The 18,560-nt window shown below is 49.4% G+C and overlaps 1 long non-coding RNA gene across 2 annotated transcripts in view; it reads left to right on the forward strand.

Moving 5' to 3' along the window:
* The window catches only part of LOC127490504 (uncharacterized), a 102,396-nt gene that overhangs the window by 43,262 nt on the left and 40,574 nt on the right, over window positions 1-18,560 (forward strand). For both annotated transcript variants that reach the window (XR_011389737.2, XR_016236138.1), the window contains exon 2: window positions 10,405-10,555. This is a non-coding gene — a long non-coding RNA (uncharacterized LOC127490504). The remainder of the gene's footprint in view (window positions 1-10,404; window positions 10,556-18,560) is intronic.

An 18,560-nucleotide genomic window follows, 5' to 3' on the forward strand; every position in this document is an offset into this window, starting at 1 on the left:
TGCTCATTTGGGGACCTCTGTGGGAGTCTGGTGCCGCACACATCCCTCCCTGGGCTCTGACAGAGTGGACATCCACTGACCCAGTGGCCAGACTCTGGTGGAAACCCCCTTGTTGGGTTCATCCATTAAGTGTCCCTGGGTGGCGCCTTTGGCCTGACCCTGAGTGAAGAGCTGGAACTCAGGGTCAGCAGCCTCAGTCCTGGCTTCCTGTACTCCGAGGCTTTCCCAGGACGGGCCTGCCTCTCTGGGAACTTGGTAGCGTTTCAGAAACTTCGGAGAAGCCAGTCATGGCAGTGACCTTCGGGAGAGGAGTCTCATCCTGTCTTTCCCTGCCACCGCAAACCTGAGGGGAAAACTCCCCTCCTGTCCCTTTGTGCTCCTCTCTTCCTGGCCAACCCCCTGGGGCTCAATCTATCACTCATGGCTCTGCTGTGTTGGGGTTGTCAAGGATACCTCTGCTGGCCTCTTTACACGTCTCATGCTGGGAACTGTGTGTTTGGGTGCGGCTTTTGATTGATTAGAAGTAGGTTAAAGTAACAGGGCACTTCCAGGGCCTGTGGTGACGATGGCTGGGATGTTCCAAGTGGACTGGCTTGGGGAATACCTGACTCACATGTTCCTCCTGCTCCTCACGGGCAGGACCTCGTCCCTGTAGTCTCTGCTGCTCTTCCCTGAGAGGTGGGCTGTAGGCTTGTGGATTTAAGGATGCACAGAGCACAGAAAAGCTGCAGTCCTCTGAGGGAGTATACCTTCCTTATGGAATGGCCGGGTTGACAGGAGACAGCCCAGAGCCTGCACAGTGTCATGCCCCTTGCCGCCTCCCTGACCAGCCTTCTGTACTGCTCGTCCCTCCCGACCAGAATACTTTTCCCTGCAGGGACTGTGGCACTTTGTCACTGTGGTATCCGCAGCATCAAGCACAGTGCCTGGCACATAGATGCTCAGATGTTTGTTGATTGACCAACTGTCTGAATGATGGATGAATGAGACAGCAACCCTTCCCTGGCTTCATGGAGTTGGTGCCTTAGGTGGAAACCACAGATGTTAGCAGGCAGTGAGGGGCCAGTCACTGTGGGGAGAGAGTGCTCTGGCTAAGTTCCCACCCCTCGGATCACCCGTTTCCTGGCCCAGGTGAGGCATTTAGTGGCTCTTGACACCAAAGTTCTCATCCGTGACGATGACCTCTGCCTGTTGCCCGTCCTCTTTGCAGGGCTCGGTGCTGGCCACCTGAGTGTGGGGCACCCTATTTCTTGTGCAGTGAGAGGCTGTCACTGCCCAGGGCTGGCCCTCCCTTAGGCACCTCGTGCTGCTGTTCTGTGGGAGTCCGGCTTTCTCTCACTTCTCCACCTTCCTGGACAGTGCTGGAAACCAGCCAGGGAAATGCTCTTCTCTCCTGGAGCCAGTCCTGGCTGCTTCAAGAGTTGGGCTTGACCTTGTCTACATCACTAGGCGAGACGATGTCTCTTCCCTGCACCCATCTGGGAGAAACCCACAGGCTCTGGCAGCACTGGGAGAAATGTTCTTCCTGCCCCGAGCTTTGAGCTTTCTCACAGCTCTCTCGGGCGGGTCCCCTGCCCCGCTGCCCTGGCCTTCTCTCAGTGGTTTGCGGGGACAGTGGGTTGTCTTGTAGGTCCTTTGGCTCCAGCCTCTGCCCTCTCTGACTTGCTCCTACCCCTGTAGCTACCAGAGTGAAGGCCACAGGAAACTCTAATCTTAACTCCCTGGAGTGGCAGGTGTGTACACACTGGTGCTGGGGGGCCTAGGTCTGCATCCAGCAGTGTGCTTGGTGACCCCGGGCTGTCACTTCATGCTCCTGGGCCTTGGTTTCTTCTGTTCCTAGGACACAGTTGACAGTGTCTACTGCATGAGTTTACTGTGAGGGGCACCCTTGCTCAGGGCCTGCCCCTTGGTGGGGGCTGGAGAGGAGTCAGTGCTGATCTCTCTAGCATGTGCTTGGCATCATTCATGGACTCCCTGTCTCCATTGCTCATTAAATGGCGGGGGACAAAGCCAGGGCCTGCACCCGGTGAAGTGAGTGCACCTCAGCCAAGGTGAGGCTCCTCCTTGACAAACAGAAGGGAGTGATTGACATCTGCACCCACCATGTGCTGCTACAGGGAGGCCTCCAGCTTGCCACCAGTGTGCTTCCCGTAAACCACTGCGAAGGAAAAGTCCGCATGGTCCATGCAGCTCAGTGGATTTTGCCCTAGGTCAGCAGGCTCTGCAGACCTGGGCATGGGACCTTCCCTCCGGTGCTTTTCCCCACCCTGAGTCACCATGGAGGGTGTGCCTACAGCGGTGTGGTCGTCTCCACTCCCCAGAGCCTTCGAGTGCCGAGTTGCTCAGTAGACTTTTTTTTTTTTATTTTCTTGTTGAAAAGCACAGTTCATTCTCAGCTGGGCTTTCAGCCATTGAACCCTTGCCTGCAGCTTTCCGGGAAAAGAGCAGTTGGCCCCAGATGGACATCTGTCTGTCTGTTGGTCAGTGACACAGCTGAACACACAGGCCTGTGGAAACCTGTGTGCTGATTTCCCTTGATGGGGTCTCCACAGAACAAGTCAGACTGACTCTGAAGAAAAGCAGAGAAGTGACCCCAGCCAAGGCCACCTGGCTTAGGGCCAGCGATGGGCAAGTCCCTGTTTATGCTCACCTCAGCTGTAGATTCACTGGCGGGTCCCCTGTGAGGCTCCTGAGGCTGAGCCACAGGACCTTTAAGAGCTCCAGCCCCCCTCCCCAGCTCCCTACAGCCCCACAACTGCACTGGGGTCATTTTCAAGATGCCTTTGGGGTTGGAGGGAGACTTCAGGCAAATGACTAGCTTAATGAAGCTTAATGCCTCCTGCGATTACCAGAGGCTTTGAGGAGCGGCTCAGTCTCCGGTTCAGCCCCAGGCTGAGTGCAGATCCTGCTGGGGCAGGACAGCCTCCCAGCAGGCCTGGCCCTGCCTGGGTCACATCCCTGGCAGAGGGGCCCCTCCCTAGGTTGGGGGAGGGGCTACTCAGAGCCCTGGGCAGTCAGGTCCTGAAGCTGGCAGGCGAGGGGAGGAGAAGGGACAGTCAGCCTTCTGCAGGCCCTGTTGGGACCCAGGGAAGGAGCGCCAGAAGCATGACAGAATTGGCAGGCAGGCTTGCTGAGGGGAGAGGTGTCTCCTTTAGGGAAAGGATGCTCCTGGCCTGCAGGCAGCTGAGGTTCCCATAGCCCGTGGCACTGAAACTGTGGCCTGGCACTCAGGCCTCCACTGAAAAGAGAGCAGAGTTGGAAGGGGACCAGTGCTCTGACCTGTGCCAGGACTCTGGGTCTTCCGGGTTCTGCTGCTGCAGATTCAGGCCTCGTTTCCAGGCTATGCCTCAGTGGAGGAGAGAGAAGAGAGTCCAGGGAAGGCAGAAGTAGGGACAATGAGCAAAGAAGCGATACAGCTGCAACTGAGTACCCGCTGGTGCCAAGCTGTTGCATTGGAACCGTGTCATTTGCTCCTCACAGCTACCCTGTGTGGTGGGTTCTGTTATGCCCAGGGTTCAGGGAGATTAGGAAACTTGTATGCATTCCCACACACAGGCCTCAGAGTCCATCTCAGCCTGACTTCGGCATCTTCCCTTTCCATCGCAGCAAAAGAGGTCCAAATGAACACGTGAATTAGAAATAAAACAGCAGCCTGTACTTCACCCAGCCCAGGGCCAGCTCAGGCCAGGTGCCTGATCCCCATCTCTTCACAGCTCCTCAGTCCTCAGAGACACTTCCAGGCTGGCGTTAGTGCCTGTTGGAACCGATGAGCGGTACAGTTCAGGTACAGCAAGCCTTGTGGGAGCAAGTGGAGAACCAGCCTCGGCCTGGGTGCTGGGTCCTGGGGAGGCCGTGGTCATGGGGCCTGCAGTCCCGAGGGGTTTCCTGGCAACACACACACACACACCACAGACACACATACGCACACCCAGTTCTCTGTGAACAGCCTGTCCCAGTGGGTCCAACCCCAACCTTGTAGTTGACTTGAGGCAGTTGATACTTGGAAAGAATCTGGTAAAGGAGTGAGCTGGACAGACCTTTGCTGAGAGGAACTTGGAGGTCTTCACCGTGGCATTGCTCCAATTGCAAGAAGCCAAACTGGAATACCGTGCACTCTTTTTTTTTTTTTTTTTTAAGATTTATTTATTTATTTGAAATTCAGAGTTACACACAGAAGGAGAGGGAAGAGAGAGAGGGAGGGAGGGGTGTCTTCCATCTGCTGATTCACTCCCCAATTGGCTGCAGCAACTGGAGCTGTGCTGATCTGAAGCCAGGATCCAGGAGCTTCTTCAAGGTCTCCCACGTGGGTGCAGGGGCCCAAGGACTTGAGCCTTCTTCTACTGCTTTTGCAGGCCATAGCAGAGAGCTGGATTGGAAGTGGAGCAGCCAGGACTCAAACTGGTGTGCATATGGGATACCGGCACTGCAGGCAGCGGCTTTACCCACTAAGCCACAGCGCCAACCCCTACCGTGCACTCTTTAAACATCAGGTTTCCAGAGGGCACAGATCCATGACTGCCAAGGGCACCAGGACTGAACCCGGCTTTGCCAATTCCTCTGTGTCTCCACCTGCAAAAGGGATGATAATGCTGTGCAGCTTACAGGCCTGTCATGAGGCACCGATGCTAGTGCAGCACTTAGAAGCATTTCTGGTACCAAGAAAGTGCTATGTGGGTGTTCATGAAATATCAACATGGAGCGGCAGGGAGAAGTACTTTTAAGTAATTTCAGATAATGATGGGAAGCAAAATTATATACATTATGCTTCTAATTTTATTTGTGTATGCATTTCTATAAATGTGAGTGATTATCTCTGTTGTGGAAATTTGGATGGTTTTTATAATATTCTCCATTTTCTCTCTTTTCTACAAAGAGCGTGCATTACTTTATAATTTTTAAAAATCACATTTAAAAATACAGAACAAAGACTGCTCCCCCCTGCCAAGCTGCAGCCCCACTCTTGTTACAAGAGCCTCTCTAAGCCATGAGGACTGTGCTGGCTCCTTGGGTAGGTTGGGGGTGACTTTCTGGAAACAGGCAAAGGCACTGCATTTTCTGAGTATGAGGATCAGGCTTGGAGAGCCTGAGTCATATCTGTTTGTCTGCCCTGTCCATGTCTAGGGTGCCCAGAGAGAACCACTGGGCATGGTCTGACTCATGGCTCCTGGGCTGAGCCCCTGCAGAAATGCCGCAGGTACTCATGGATCCAGTGGGTGCTCCTGAGCCCTTGCTTTCCAGAAACACTGAGTGTCTTTCCTACTGCTGTTGCCCAACTTTACTGCTGAGAATCCGACTGTTTGAGACCATGCCTTTGAACATGATACTAAACTTGAAAATTGCTGTGGGTGTGGGGCCACTGAAGACGGGACCCTTGTTGGACCTTGTGGAGACTCCCATTTTGCTGCAGTCCCAGAAATGAGCAGAGAAAAGTTTGTATTGTCACAGAAGATGCAGGTTTGGGAGAGAAGCTTCTGGCTTGGAAGGGTGCTGTCAGAGAGCCGTTTCGTGGTTGAAGCCAATGTTTCTCACGTTACCACTGTGTTTTGTGACTTAAGAGTCAATTCAAGAAATCTGTGTTGAGAGTCTGAAATGGGCCTGGCTCTCTACTGAGCAATGCCACTGCAGAGGGTGCTGAGAACAATTTCAGTCATGGGGGAAAGAAAAAAAAAATCTGGCTTTTTATTATTACTTGTTTTTTAAAACAAGGGTCGAGTGGCTCAAAAACCTTGAACTTGGGTTTGCACTGACATGTAGTGGAGTCAGGCCTGGGCCTGCTTCTGGACAGAGACTCAGGGTGTTGGCAGGGGCGTGTATGTGACATTTCTACACAAAATGTCTCTTTTCAGGGAGGTGGTTTGAGTTGTAGGTTGATCTAGGCAAAGGAGGGGGCTAGATTAAGTTGGGTTAAACACAGAGTTAATTTAAGACCCCAGAAATAATAAAAGCTTGCCAGGATCTGATTTTGTTTTTAAATTTTTTTGTGTTAAACATTGGAGCAGCATGTACATGCAGGTACGTTGTATCAGATTTTTAAGTTTCTGTGTGGACAGATGAGCCCACTTAACATCTGCACAGCACTTCAAGGTCACTGGGTGGCTGTCTGTCCTGTGGCACTCCCCACAGTTGAGATGGCAGCAGTGTCAGTTCTGTTTAGCAGGTAAGAAACCGAGGCTTGGAGAAACTGAGTTGCCAGGCTCAGGGTCTCCTCGTCAACAGCAGCAGCCCTGAAGCAGAGCCTGGCTCTCCTGGGACCCACTGTGTTCCCCAGTCCACAGTGCCGGAGGAACTCGCTGGGGTGTGTGCTCCACAAACCACCAGCAAGGGAGTTACGTGGAAAAACAGCATCACTGACTGAGGTGTCTTTGTTTCTGTGGCCTTGGAACAGATCCTCCCCCCCACCCCCGACTGTAAAGGAGAGGTTTTCCAGGCCCAGAGAAGCTGCCTTGAGCGTGTGTTTGGTTTGCTTTTATAGTTCAGAGAAACAATAAAATGGATGAAATTACCACCATGGCTCGTGAGAGGCTAAAGGAGAACTTGCTGGAGAAAGCCGTGATTTTCTACTGAAGTTCCCCTGGCCCCCCCGTCACCGTGTGGCCGAACCTGACCACCACCAGGGCTGAAGGCAGGAACTCTCTCCCAGAGCACCTGGCCCCCTGGACCTCTGCTGCCCTCCTAAAGCACTGCTTCTCGGAGGCTTAGTGGCCCCTGATCTCGGATGTGGTCTAGAACATTCTCTAACCCCCTTCTGCCATTTTCTTGCACTGCTGCCCTTGAGGTATCAGTGTAGGAAGCAGAAGACAAAGGTCAAACTTCACTGTGACCTGCTCACCAAGTCAGTCTGTAGATATAGCAGATCCTCATTCGAAGGAGTCCAACATGTGTGCTCACCTGTGTATCTTCCCATGTGTGCTACTCATGGAGTGTGAGTACCTGTGTGTGTTAAGAGGCAGGGCCAACAGTGATGAATGCAGCACTCATTCTCACCTATGGAAAGGGAGACTGACCAAAACACGCCCCAGGATGAGACCTGCTGCAAGCAGACAGGTGTAGGGCCCACGTGGTGGTTGTCTTTGGAAGGGAAGTGTGCATGTACACACAGGATGCATGTTTTCCCGTCTCTAGATGAACTAAATTAAACCCACTGGAAACTGCACTAGGTAAAGAGAGAAAATTTCTTTAGCTCAGCGTGTCTTACCCAGTAGTGATTTGTTAGTTCCTAGTGGCAGCTCCTGACATCAAAAGGGCCTTGGTTTTACTTTGACAGTTATGTCAATCAACCACCAGTAGGTAAATTGCTTTATCTACTGAGCTACTAGAGTCAAGAGATTTCAGTTCTGTCCCAACTCTGCTACAGCTGCTATAGGATCTTAGGCAAGTCTCTTCACTTGTGTCATTATTCTTAAAGTGGAAACTGAATTTATTTTCATTAACTGGTGAGAAGATTATATGGAAGAAAAGTGCTTGGGGATTTTTTTAAATAAATGCGATGCCATGGAAGATGTGCAGATGAATGACTCATTGGGCAAATGCTCCGGGTACAGAAATGTGTTTAGGGCCATTGGACCAGCAGTCTTGTGGCCTTGGTTCGGGTGACCGATGCCCGATTTGCCCAAGTTAGCCCTGACACATGCCTGAAATCCTGGGATAGTAATTAAGATGGCAAGACTGCCCCATTATATTCTGAAAACTCTTGTTCTGGAAGATTGCTCATGGGAAGTCCTTTCCTGTACAGGACATGGACCTTGGCTGAAGTAGCAGTGACCTCTGCCTTCCTGATGTAGTGTCATCTACTGGTGGTGGTCAGAGGAGGACCGGGCCCAGCCTGGAGGATTCAAGCTTGGTCCTTGTAGCTCAAGTCAGAAGCGAGTGGCTGCTGTCGAGGGCAGGAGCCCTTTTTCATATGTGAAAGGGAGGATTCTGTGGTTGGCCTGGAATGTCTCCAAATGGGCCAGTTTATGGGGTGGTTCCCAGAAAGCTGGATCTGTCTGCGGCAGGGCAGGTTCTCTGTGGGGCCCCACCTCTCTTCTCCCATCTCTCACCTTGGCTGTGCAGTCCTGGGCATGTGCCGCAGCATGCAGGTGACAGGACAGGACTGCTGCAGCCAGCACTAACGGGTGGAGTGCAAGGTGCCTTCTCCATCCCCACTTCCTGCTCCCATGGCCCTGGCCAAGCAAGGGTGAGAGGAAGGGACTGGATTCTGCCTGGTGTTTGAGGCCCCTGATGTTCATCCAGTGTGAACAGGGTGGTTTGTATTCCTTGAGAGACTTGCTGCTTCCTGTGGTAGCCTGGGACACATTCTCCTGTCTGAAATGGGAGAGTGTCTTGGCCTTTTATCTGTGGCCGCCTGCCAAGTTGGGGTCCTGTTTGGAAACAAGGGCTGGCATTTTGGGAGCTGGGGTTCCATCGACGTGGCCTGCCAGTACCTGGAGTTGGAAGGGGCATGAGGCAATCACAGAGCCTACCTTACAGCTTTGGCTTCACCGTCTACCCACTGTGTGGCCTTGGGCAACTCTGCTTGATCCCCAAACCTGTTTTTCCATCTTACACTGGGGTTTATTCTTATCTTGGTGATCTCATCCTGCTTCATGTATCCCTTGTCTCAGAGCTCACTCAGGAAGCTCAAGAGCTTGGTAAGTTGTGACGTCCCTTCACAGTGCAGCCCGAGGGCCTGCCACGTAACAGTGAGCAGTGATCACCAGGAACACGACAGTGAGCAGCCTGGACCTCGTGGAGCTGATGTTCTATGGGAAAAAATTAATGCTGAACCAAAAAAAATAAATGGGCATATAAAATAGTTGGATGTTAAATGACAGGAAGCAGACACAGCAGGGTTCTGAGATAAAGAAGGAATGTGCCTGGGTGTGGTGCTCCTTCTTGGATAGGGTGATCAGAGGAGACTCATATATGAGAGTGACCTGTGCACCGAGACCAAGTGTGAAGAGACAAATGTCCAGGGGTACAGGGCCACATTCCAGGAGGGAGACCGCAGTGAGTCCTGTTAATGTCTCAGGCTTACAGGTCTTCCTTACAAGGTTCATTGGAGGGGGCCAGCGCCTTGGTGCAGTATGTTAATCCTCCGCCTGCATCACCGGCATCCCATATGGGCACCAGTTCTAGTCCCGCCTGCCCCTCTTCCAGTCCAGCTCTCTGCTATGGCTTAGGAAAGCAGTGGAAGATGGCTCAAGTGCTTGGGTCCCTGCACCTGTGTGGGAGACTGGGAGAAGGCGCCTGGCTCCTGGCTCTGGATCGGTGCAGCTCTGGGTGTTGAGACCATCTGGGGAGTGAACCAACAGAAGGAAGACCTTTCTCTCTGGATCTCCCTCTCACTGTCTGTAACTCTACCTCTCAAATAAATAAATAAAATCTTAAAAAAAAAAAGTTCATTAGAGGTGGTCTGATCTTAGCCCATTGGCTTAGGATTAATTCCAACTCCAAGACTGATAATGAAGTGAAAGAAGCAAGATGAAGGGCAAGGTGCATACTTTGCTACCATGTGTGCAAGAGAGACAGGATGTGTGTGTGTATGTTGTGTGTGGTTTGCAGGCATCTCAAGAGGGACATAGCAAAAGCCGATGCTTGTGCCCAAGCAGGGAGTCTTGGTGCCTGGGGTGAAAGAGAGACTCACTTTTAACTGTCTGTTTTTACGATTTGGATTTATTTTTCCGTGTGCATATATTATTTTACAATGAAAAAATTTAGTCATTTAAAACATGTATACTTATTTAAAGTAAATGTCTGTAGGCAATTTGGTAACAAAAATGAGACAGGGGTATGTGGAATCTTCCAGGTGCCAGGAAAACAAGCCAGGTCTGGAAGCGAGGATGGGCCTGGGCCAGCTGCAGACGGAAGTGCCTGGGAAGGGGGGTGCCAGGACCCCAGGCAGGGCCACACAGGCACAGATGCATTTCAGTGGCCCTTCTCCTCTCAGCATGTGAAGTGGGTGCCCGCTTCCCCTCTCCAATGTTCTTCCCTAAACTGACAAAATATGTTTGTTTAGGGGTGAAAATCTCAGCCCACATGCTCACATCTGTGCTGATTTTTATTTTAATGATTTGTATATGCATTCAGTTCTTTCACAGGTTTATATACCCGTAGAGTCCTTAGCACAGAGACTCATGCCTCATGCAGCATTTATGCTTTGATAAGTGTGGAATAGAAGCAAAACTGAATTTCTTGCCCTTAGAGATTTTCATTCCTCTTCCAGACCTTTCTAGGGTAGTAAGAACATTGATACCAATAACTTTTATCATATATTAGGATGAAAACTTGTAACCATTTCATGGAAGCTTTTCAATGACTGCAGAATTGCGAAGTTAGTTTTGTCTCTTACTGTCTGATGTACTCATTGTTTGCTGTTGAAGTTCTTAAAAAATGTTTGTGTTTACTTTTCTGCACATGCTTCAGCTCCCTGGAAGCTTCTCTCCACATCAGAGCAGACAACCCCAGAGTGAGAAGGTCCATGAATGGAGCAGATGGGCCGAAGTTTACTATGGAGCAGCACCTTCCCTCTTAGAAGGTAGACACTGCTGTCTCAGAACACGCACTCCTGTGCTAGGTAAGTACGATAAGTGGAGTTTTCTAGTTGGTATGTCTGCAAAGACCTCTAAGGGGAAAGAGACTAGATAAAGACAGAGGCTTTGAGTCCTGCAAAAGTGACATCCTGGAGAGAGAAGAAGCAGGAAAAGCAGAGACCTGATTTCAAGAAGCAGAGTGTTGGGGTGAATGCATGGCCGGGTAAGAGAGTTCCATGTGTCTGGAAACCTTACAAGAATGGATGTGTCATCATTAGTTCTGAATCTTCCACATAACGTGTGTTCCAAATCTTCTGGAAGCCAATCAATGAAATTTGGAAAGACTTTTATCAGAAGTAAAGTTTTAAAATGCAGTGTCACCATGTTTCTAAAACAGCGTGAAGAATATTTATGTTTACTAACAGCCAACATGGAAACGGGAACATAGCAGAGACATCTCCACCAAAATCAGCAGGGTGATGAGAATGCTCCCCAACTTTTGCCACTTAATATCTCTCCATACACTAAGGCATGGAGGCAGATGCAAAACTCATCACTGCTGAAGTATAGACAAAATTAACATTATGTTAAAATTGTATAATTGCCTTCCGAAAATGCTTAAGAGCATCAACAGAAATATTATTGGCATTAATAAGAGAGTTCAGGAAGGTGGCCAGGCAACAGGAATGCTTATGTGCTATCACTTTCTTGTGTGTCAGATGGGAAAGTATTTAATAAGGAAGATCTCATTTTAACTGTCTAAAATATAAAATACCTAGGGATAAGCTGAATAAGAAATAGATCGGACACTTATTAAAAACCACAAAACAGTACTGAAAATCGTTAAAGATGACTCAAGTTAATGGAAAACCATACCACGTCCATGCAAGTGTGAGACAGTGCTGCATGCAGTCTGAGACGAAGAGCCCTATCGTTACTCCAGTTTCCTGGATCTAACTGAGCTGTAGTGTAATCTTGGTCAAGCAACCAGATGTCTCTGGGTCCCCATTTTTTTCCATCTCTAAAGTATAGATGATAGTTTCACTGCATCTTAGGATTATTGTGGGTTAATATGAGCAAAGTGCTTAGACCAGTGCCTGCCACACAGGCTCACTGAGATGGGATATCATTGTATACTAATTCCTAGAAGTTATGTTTTTAGCTTGTGGGAATGTCAAGCAAAATTCTAGAAGGAATTTTTGGGAAAAATTTATAAAGTTTATCTGGTAATTCATAAGTTGCAAAGAATGGTCAAGAAACTTGAGTTATAGGGGGATTTCTGTGTCTACTTACTTATGCGCATTTCAAGGTCTTAATAATGATAAAATTGTGACTTTAACACACTAACTGAAAGACAACCAATGAACTAGAGTAAGCTTATGAAAATAACAAGTTGGATACAGGAATGTATTTTATTATTTGGCATTCCACAGGAATTGATAAATATTGATAAATTTTTGATAAATATTGATATTGATATTTGATAAATATTGATAAATAAAAATTGATAAATATTCCTTACCAATGAATATTTGATAAATATTCAGAGACAATTCATGCATTACCACAAAAATAGGTTATTACTCTGTAGAAGTATCTCTCAAAGTGTGTCCCACAGGAATCAAAATTCCCTGGAGCAGTTCTTAAAATGTAAGACCCCAAGGTCTCCCTGGGAGAGTGGGACAGAGTACCTGGAGTTGCCATTTAAATATGGGGATTGATGTCATCTGCCATACATCAAAAGACATTCCAGATGAATGAAAGGGATAGTGTCAGAAGACAGCATGAGAGAATATTTACATTGTCTTCCATATAGTTTGCAGTTTAGTGAAAAAAAAAATAAGAAATGCATGATAGGAAAAGGGGCAAAGGACATGAATAATCAAACCATAAAAAAGTGAAAAAAAAAAAAGCCAATAAGTGCATGGGAAAATTCTAACCTTCACTAACATTTCAAAAATATACATTAAAGCAATGTATCCTCTTTTGTATTTCATGAGGAAAAGTACTTTTAAAATGATAAGATCCAGGGATAATGAGGGTCAGTGAAAGGGGCACTTTGACATGCAGGTGATGATTAGGTCCGTTGAAATAATTTTCAGAAATGTTTTCTTTTGACAACCTGAAAAGCACCGGGAATGGAGAGCCAAGCATTTCATCTTCTGTGAACTTAGCCTGAGGAAGAATCTGAGATTCATGTGCAGACTTATGTATGCAGGGATTGCTGTAGCATTATTTTAGCAGAAAAAATTGGAAACAGCCCAAATGTCCAACAATATGGTAACAGTTAACGAAATTACCACCCATTCATATGATGAATACTCTGTGGTCATTAGAAATCATGTTTTTGAAGAATCCTGTCATTAAATGACATGAGAAAATGTTCCCAAAGTGAAAACACCAGGATGTAAGCTATTTATAGCATGATTTTTTTAAATTAAAAATCACCAGAGACAAGGGAAAAAGATGGAAGAAGGGCATGAAGGGACGCCAGCACGTTAACATTTCCTATGTGTGGTGGTTGGCTTTGAGCAATTTTTATGTTCTTTATGCATTTTAGATTTTCCAACTTTGTATCATGTGATGACAAAAATGTTAGTGAAAAGATAATAAGATAGATGAGACTGGCCAAGAGATGTTGATGTCATTTGACTAAGAAATGGTAATAATAGAAAGGTTATGGTCTTGGGTTTCATAGAAAAATCATTCTCCAAGGCAAGACAGATCCATCAGAGTCTGATTGGAAGAGCAGGAGGAATGGAGATGGACAGGTAGGCTGGAGGCAGAGTGCTGGGGGGCTTGCAGGCCCAGAGCTCCTCAGAGAGGTTGAAAACCCTTCTGAGATACCTGGACTGGGCACAAAGGAGACCTGCATAGCAGGCACCTGCTGCGTTACTATAGCTGCCTATGCACAAGGTCTTTCTACAGAGGTGTGCATGTGGGACAGAGCTTTAAAAGGAAAGGACCTTTAGTATCAAGACACTGCTCCCAGGAAGCCCTGACACTGATAGAATTTCTAGGCTGAGCCTTTTCTCCTCTTACTTATCCATCTCAGCTCCATCTCCTTCCAGGATTCTGGGTGCTCGCTGGCACCCACAATAGCTAGCTGATGTAGAATCCTGTGTTTCCCCAGCGGCATAGTGCTCAAGGTCTGGGAGAACACATCTCTCTTGGCCACACCAAATGTACAATAGCATCTACCTGGGGACACCAAGATGTCCAAGGAAGGCTGGTTTCAGACAGGTGTGGAAAAGCAGCTGATGACTTGTGGTTGTTGGAGTGCTTATAGACTGGGTGTGATCTCTTCCACTGTTCCAACAAGGGGGAACCCTATGACCCTGGGCTTGACCCAGGTTCCTTCACATTAGCTTTCTGAGCCTCAGGATCCCCTTCTGGCCGGCACTGTGGCTCACTAGGCTAATCCTCCACCTAGCGGCGCCAGCACACCGGGTTCTAGTGCCGGTCGGGGTGCCGGATTCTTTCCTGGTTGCCCCTCTTCCAGGCTAGCTCTCTGCTGTGGCCCGGGAAGGCAGTGGAGGATGGCCCAAGTCCTTGGGCCCTGCACCCCATGGGAGACCAGGAAAAGCACCTGGCTCCTGCCTTCGGATCAGTGCGGTGCGCCCGCCGTGGCGGCCATTGGAGGGTGAACCAATGGCAAAAGGAAGACCTTTATCTCTGTCTCTCTCTCTCACTATCCACTCTGCCTGTCAAAAAAAAAAAAAAAAAAGGATCCCCTCCTTCTGCAAACAGCTTTTCTGTGGATAACAAGCACCTTCAAGTGCCATGTGAAGCATGTACTTGAGCGTTCATCCCAGCAGCCACAGAGGAGGAGTCATGGTTCTAGTTGTGAGGGCCCTTCTCGTCCCACCAGCACCACCCCTGCCCCGCCCCTTGTGGGAGGCTGGCTGATAGTAGTGTGTGTACACAAGTTTTTGCCACTGTTATTGCTGATGCAGCCATGGCAATGCCCAACCTGGCACCCCATGAGGAGAAAGCTAGGCTACAGCACCCCCTTCAGCAGAACTTCTCACTCTGGGGCTTCTGTGAGAAAGGGCCCTGGGCTACCAGGGCATCTGTGAGCATGGACAGTAAGTACAAGGGAGCTGGGAGCAGGATGGTCATTTCCTGAGGTGAGCACAGAGCCTACCATTGTGTTTTTTTTGTTTTTTGTTTTTTGTCTTCTACTTTCCGTGGTTGCAAATTCTTGTTGGCTGGGCCTTCAGGAACTGCTGGTCATGGTCCATGAGTCATCTTGAGAGCCCAGACACCGGGTGCTGTAACCACAGGGTCAGCTGCTGATGGAGAGAAGCAGAGTGCTGCTATTGGGGTCCCCAGCATCAAGAGGCAGGCAGAGCCAAGTGGGGCTACCCTGAGTGGGCCAGGCAGGAGTGGGAGATAACACGATTTTAGGTTATATACAAACTTGTAGAAAGGTCCATAGGTTTGGTTTAGTGGATATTAGGAAAAACAAAATGTTTTCCATGAGTTAATCCAAGTTTAAATAAAAGTCATTTTAATATTAATATGAAGAAAAAACATAAATAGCACAGATGGTAAGTAGATGATGGCAGAAACTGTGACAATGGTGTGTGAGTGACCCTTTGGGACTGTTTTGGGGGAACTGGAGTTCTGTGCCAGCCTTTTGTAAATTGAATGTCCCATCTTGATCTGTTTTTATGGGTTTTCTTAAATGAGTTGAGGCAAGGCAAGGGACCCTTGACATCAGTCCAAACCTGGAGGAGGCTTTACCAACGTGTTCTAGCATGGTGCTTGTTTGAAGCTTGTTGGAGTCTGTAGACACATGGAAAAGACAGTGTGTGTTTTTGGCTGGTATGGCTGGTTGGCATTTCTTTGGCTGGATCAGATCAGATGGTCTCAGATATGCCTGTGGCCAAAGTCAGATGTGTGAGACCGGATTTTCCATCCCCGTCAGTTGACGGAGCGTTGCTGATATGATCAAGTGGCTCGGGTTCTTGTGTGAGCTGATTTGTGGAACTCAGGTGTGCTTGGCCATAGGTGGGTGACATATTGTGATGGCTGTTGCTGTGGGAGGCTATGCCTGGATAATGAGGACCTCATGGTCTTTGAGTCAAGACAAGAGCTGGGCCGGCGCCGCGGCTCACTAGGCTAATCCTCCGCCTGGTGGCGCCGGCACACCGGGTTCTAGTCCTGGTTGGGGTGCCGGATTCTGTCCCGGTTGCCCCTCTTCCAGGCTAGCTCTCTGCTGTGGCCAGGGAGTGCAGTGGAGGATGGCCCAGGTGCTTGGGCCCTGCACCCCATGGGAGACCAGGAAAAGCACCTGGCTCCTGGCTCCTGCCATCGGATCGGCGCGGTGCACCGGCCGCAGCGCGCCGGCCGCGGTGGCCATTGGAGGGTGAACCAACGGCAAAGGAAGACCTTTCTCTCTGTCTCTCTCTCTCACTGTCCACTCTGTCAGAAAAAATAAAAATAAAAAATAAAAAGACAAGAGCTGGATGTGGAGGTCAGAGGAAGCAGGAAGTACCCCAACTGGGGCAAGGACAGAGCCTTGGTAAGTGAGCACAAGACCAGGAAAGGCCTCACCAACGAAGTGGCTGTCAGAGGCCTGGTCCTTGTAGGCCAGGGTTTTGCAGGTAGGGAAGGACCTTCCGGGAGGAGGCACAGCATGGACGAAGGTACAGAAGTCACAGCAAGAGAGCCCATGCAGTGTATATTGGAGATTAAGGTCCTGGGAACCCAATGAGGGATGTGTGGTGGGGACAGCAGGAGATGAGGCTGGCAGGGCTGCTGGGACTGTAACAGACAGGTCACGGCTCCCACTGAGAGGGCTCTGGGCTGCTCAGGGCCCTTCTTGTCCACCCTCTGGTGGCAGCTCTTCTGCAGACTTTGTGGGTCACAATGAAGCCCACCAAGAGGACCAGAGGCTCCCTGCAGGAAGGGGTGCAGAGTGGCAGAGCCCTAACCGCACTGCCACCCTTGCAGTCTCAACTGGGCAACATACTTGGCGGCTTGAGAGTCTTACTCCTTGTCACTGTGTGCCTGATCCCGAGGGGCCTGAAGCAAGCTTGGTGGGATTTAGTGGTGTAGGGCATTTTGAAAGCCTTTTGGAGTGGCCCCAGGTAGTTCAGAAGAAAGAAGGTCATTGATAAGAGGCTGCAAGAGTGTGGGAAACAACCCTCTCCAGACTCCCTCTCCTACCAGTGCTGGCTGTGAGCCGCGGAGTCTCCCAGTGTCCACCTTCACTTCCTGGGGAGGGGTGGTGCGGGCAAACTCCAGGAATGCATCTGGTTCAATAAATCACTCATGTGATCACTAAGAGGGTAGATATCTCCAGATCCCAAAGAAGACTTTTTCTGTATGAGCTGAGCTTCTGCTGCTGGCCTTCAGGTTTCTGACTGCCCCTCTCCTGGGGTTTGTACCACCCCCCTGGGATCTTGGAAGCTCAGTGGCAGACCTGAAAGCCAAGGCTGAACCTTCCTGCAGAAAACCTCCCAACAGTGGAGGGGAGGGGGCGGAGTCAGGCCACCTTGGGGTGGTTAGGCTGAGACTGCTAAGGCCAGCGTCTGCACAGCCAACCCTACCTGCCTTTCCATTTCTCTGATGAAAGTTTGGGCAAGGTGGGTGGTAGTGAGTTTATTTGACATGTCAAGTTCTTGAGGCAGATGCTCAAGATAAACAAAGTTTTAAACTCCCAGCTGTTTCTCTGCAAAGTGTAATTTCTTCCGTGTCTTCCCATAAACATCCGTGGGCACATGAGCTCGGCTTAAAGGTCATCTTTGGTTGTTCCCAGCATTGCTGCTCCCTGGTTTCCAGATTTTGATGAGTGTTTCTGGTGAAAGTGGCTTTTTAATGTTAGAACATCATCCTCCAAGCCAAAGTCTTGGCTTATCAAGAGGAAAAAGGAATCAAATTTAAAAAGAACTTTGGAGAAATACTGAATGAGTATGTTGTGTGTGTGTGAGCATGAGCGTGTACACATGAGCATCTATGTGTGCACATGTGTTGCATGAGCATGTGCATCTGAGAGTGTGTATATATGAATGTGTTTGCATGAAAACGTGTGTATACCTGTTACATGAGTGTGTGCAACAGCACGTGTGTGCCTGTGTGTGTATGTGTGTGTTTTCAATTCCCCCCTCTTGTGGACCAGCTTTCTCTGCGCCTCTCATCAAAATGAATTATAGGGTAGTATCCACATCTGTGCATTAGATCTGTGCAGCCCGTCAAGTCCTGAGAGACCAGGTTGACCACCAGACCATGAAAGAGTTGATTTTGTGGGCCCACTGGAGCAGGTGGGGTGAGGTGGTGGGCAGTGCTGAGTTCTCCAGAGCCTGCTGACAAGCTTGGTGATTCCCTTTGCCTGCCTGCCCTGAATCCCAGATTGGCCAGGCTGGACCTGTCCTACAAGGGCTCCTTGATCAGGGCGCAGAGCCTCCTTAATATAGGGAATCAAGGAGGACTTTCTGGAGAAGCTGGCATCTGGCTGGGACTTGAAGGGTAGTAGGATTTGGGGAGATGATTGTTGGGTTAAACCTGAGACAGTCATTCTGAGGTTAGAGGTGGAATCTATAGCTTCCAGTTTCTGCAGATTACCGCACATCCCCCCATTGTCCACCTGGGCCTCAGTCAAGACTCCCAAAACTTTTCCATGGAGGCTCCTTAGCTACAGAATGGGAGCCAGAGGTGACCCCCAACACGTTTGGGCCAGGGTGGAGTACTTGAAAGTCTCTGTTTGGGGTGGCTTAGCCTCCTCAAACCCCACTTGGGGGTTAGGTTTTTCTCATGTGTCTGCCTGGGGAGAGATGAAGGTCAGTTGGTGGAGCAGATTTCAGACCCAAGCATCTTCCAGGGAGATCACCCCAAGTCTGGAGTAACTTAAAACCGCCCGAGGATGTGGCCCCTGGGGAGGTGGAGTTGGGCTCCCATATGTCATCTGATGGGTGACAGTCACTCTGGCGGGTCTGTCTCAGAGAGGGTTTCAGGAGAGGACTCATCTCAGGATGGACAGCCCTGCACCGTTCCAGGCTTATGGCAGAAAGGAGGCTGTGGATATGGGCGAGCAGATGAGGA

This window comes from Oryctolagus cuniculus, chromosome 6 (genome assembly GCF_051225735.1).
Source record: "Oryctolagus cuniculus isolate XC-2025 breed Fujian yellow rabbit chromosome 6, ASM5122573v1, whole genome shotgun sequence".
Lineage (NCBI taxonomy): Eukaryota > Metazoa > Chordata > Mammalia > Lagomorpha > Leporidae > Oryctolagus > Oryctolagus cuniculus.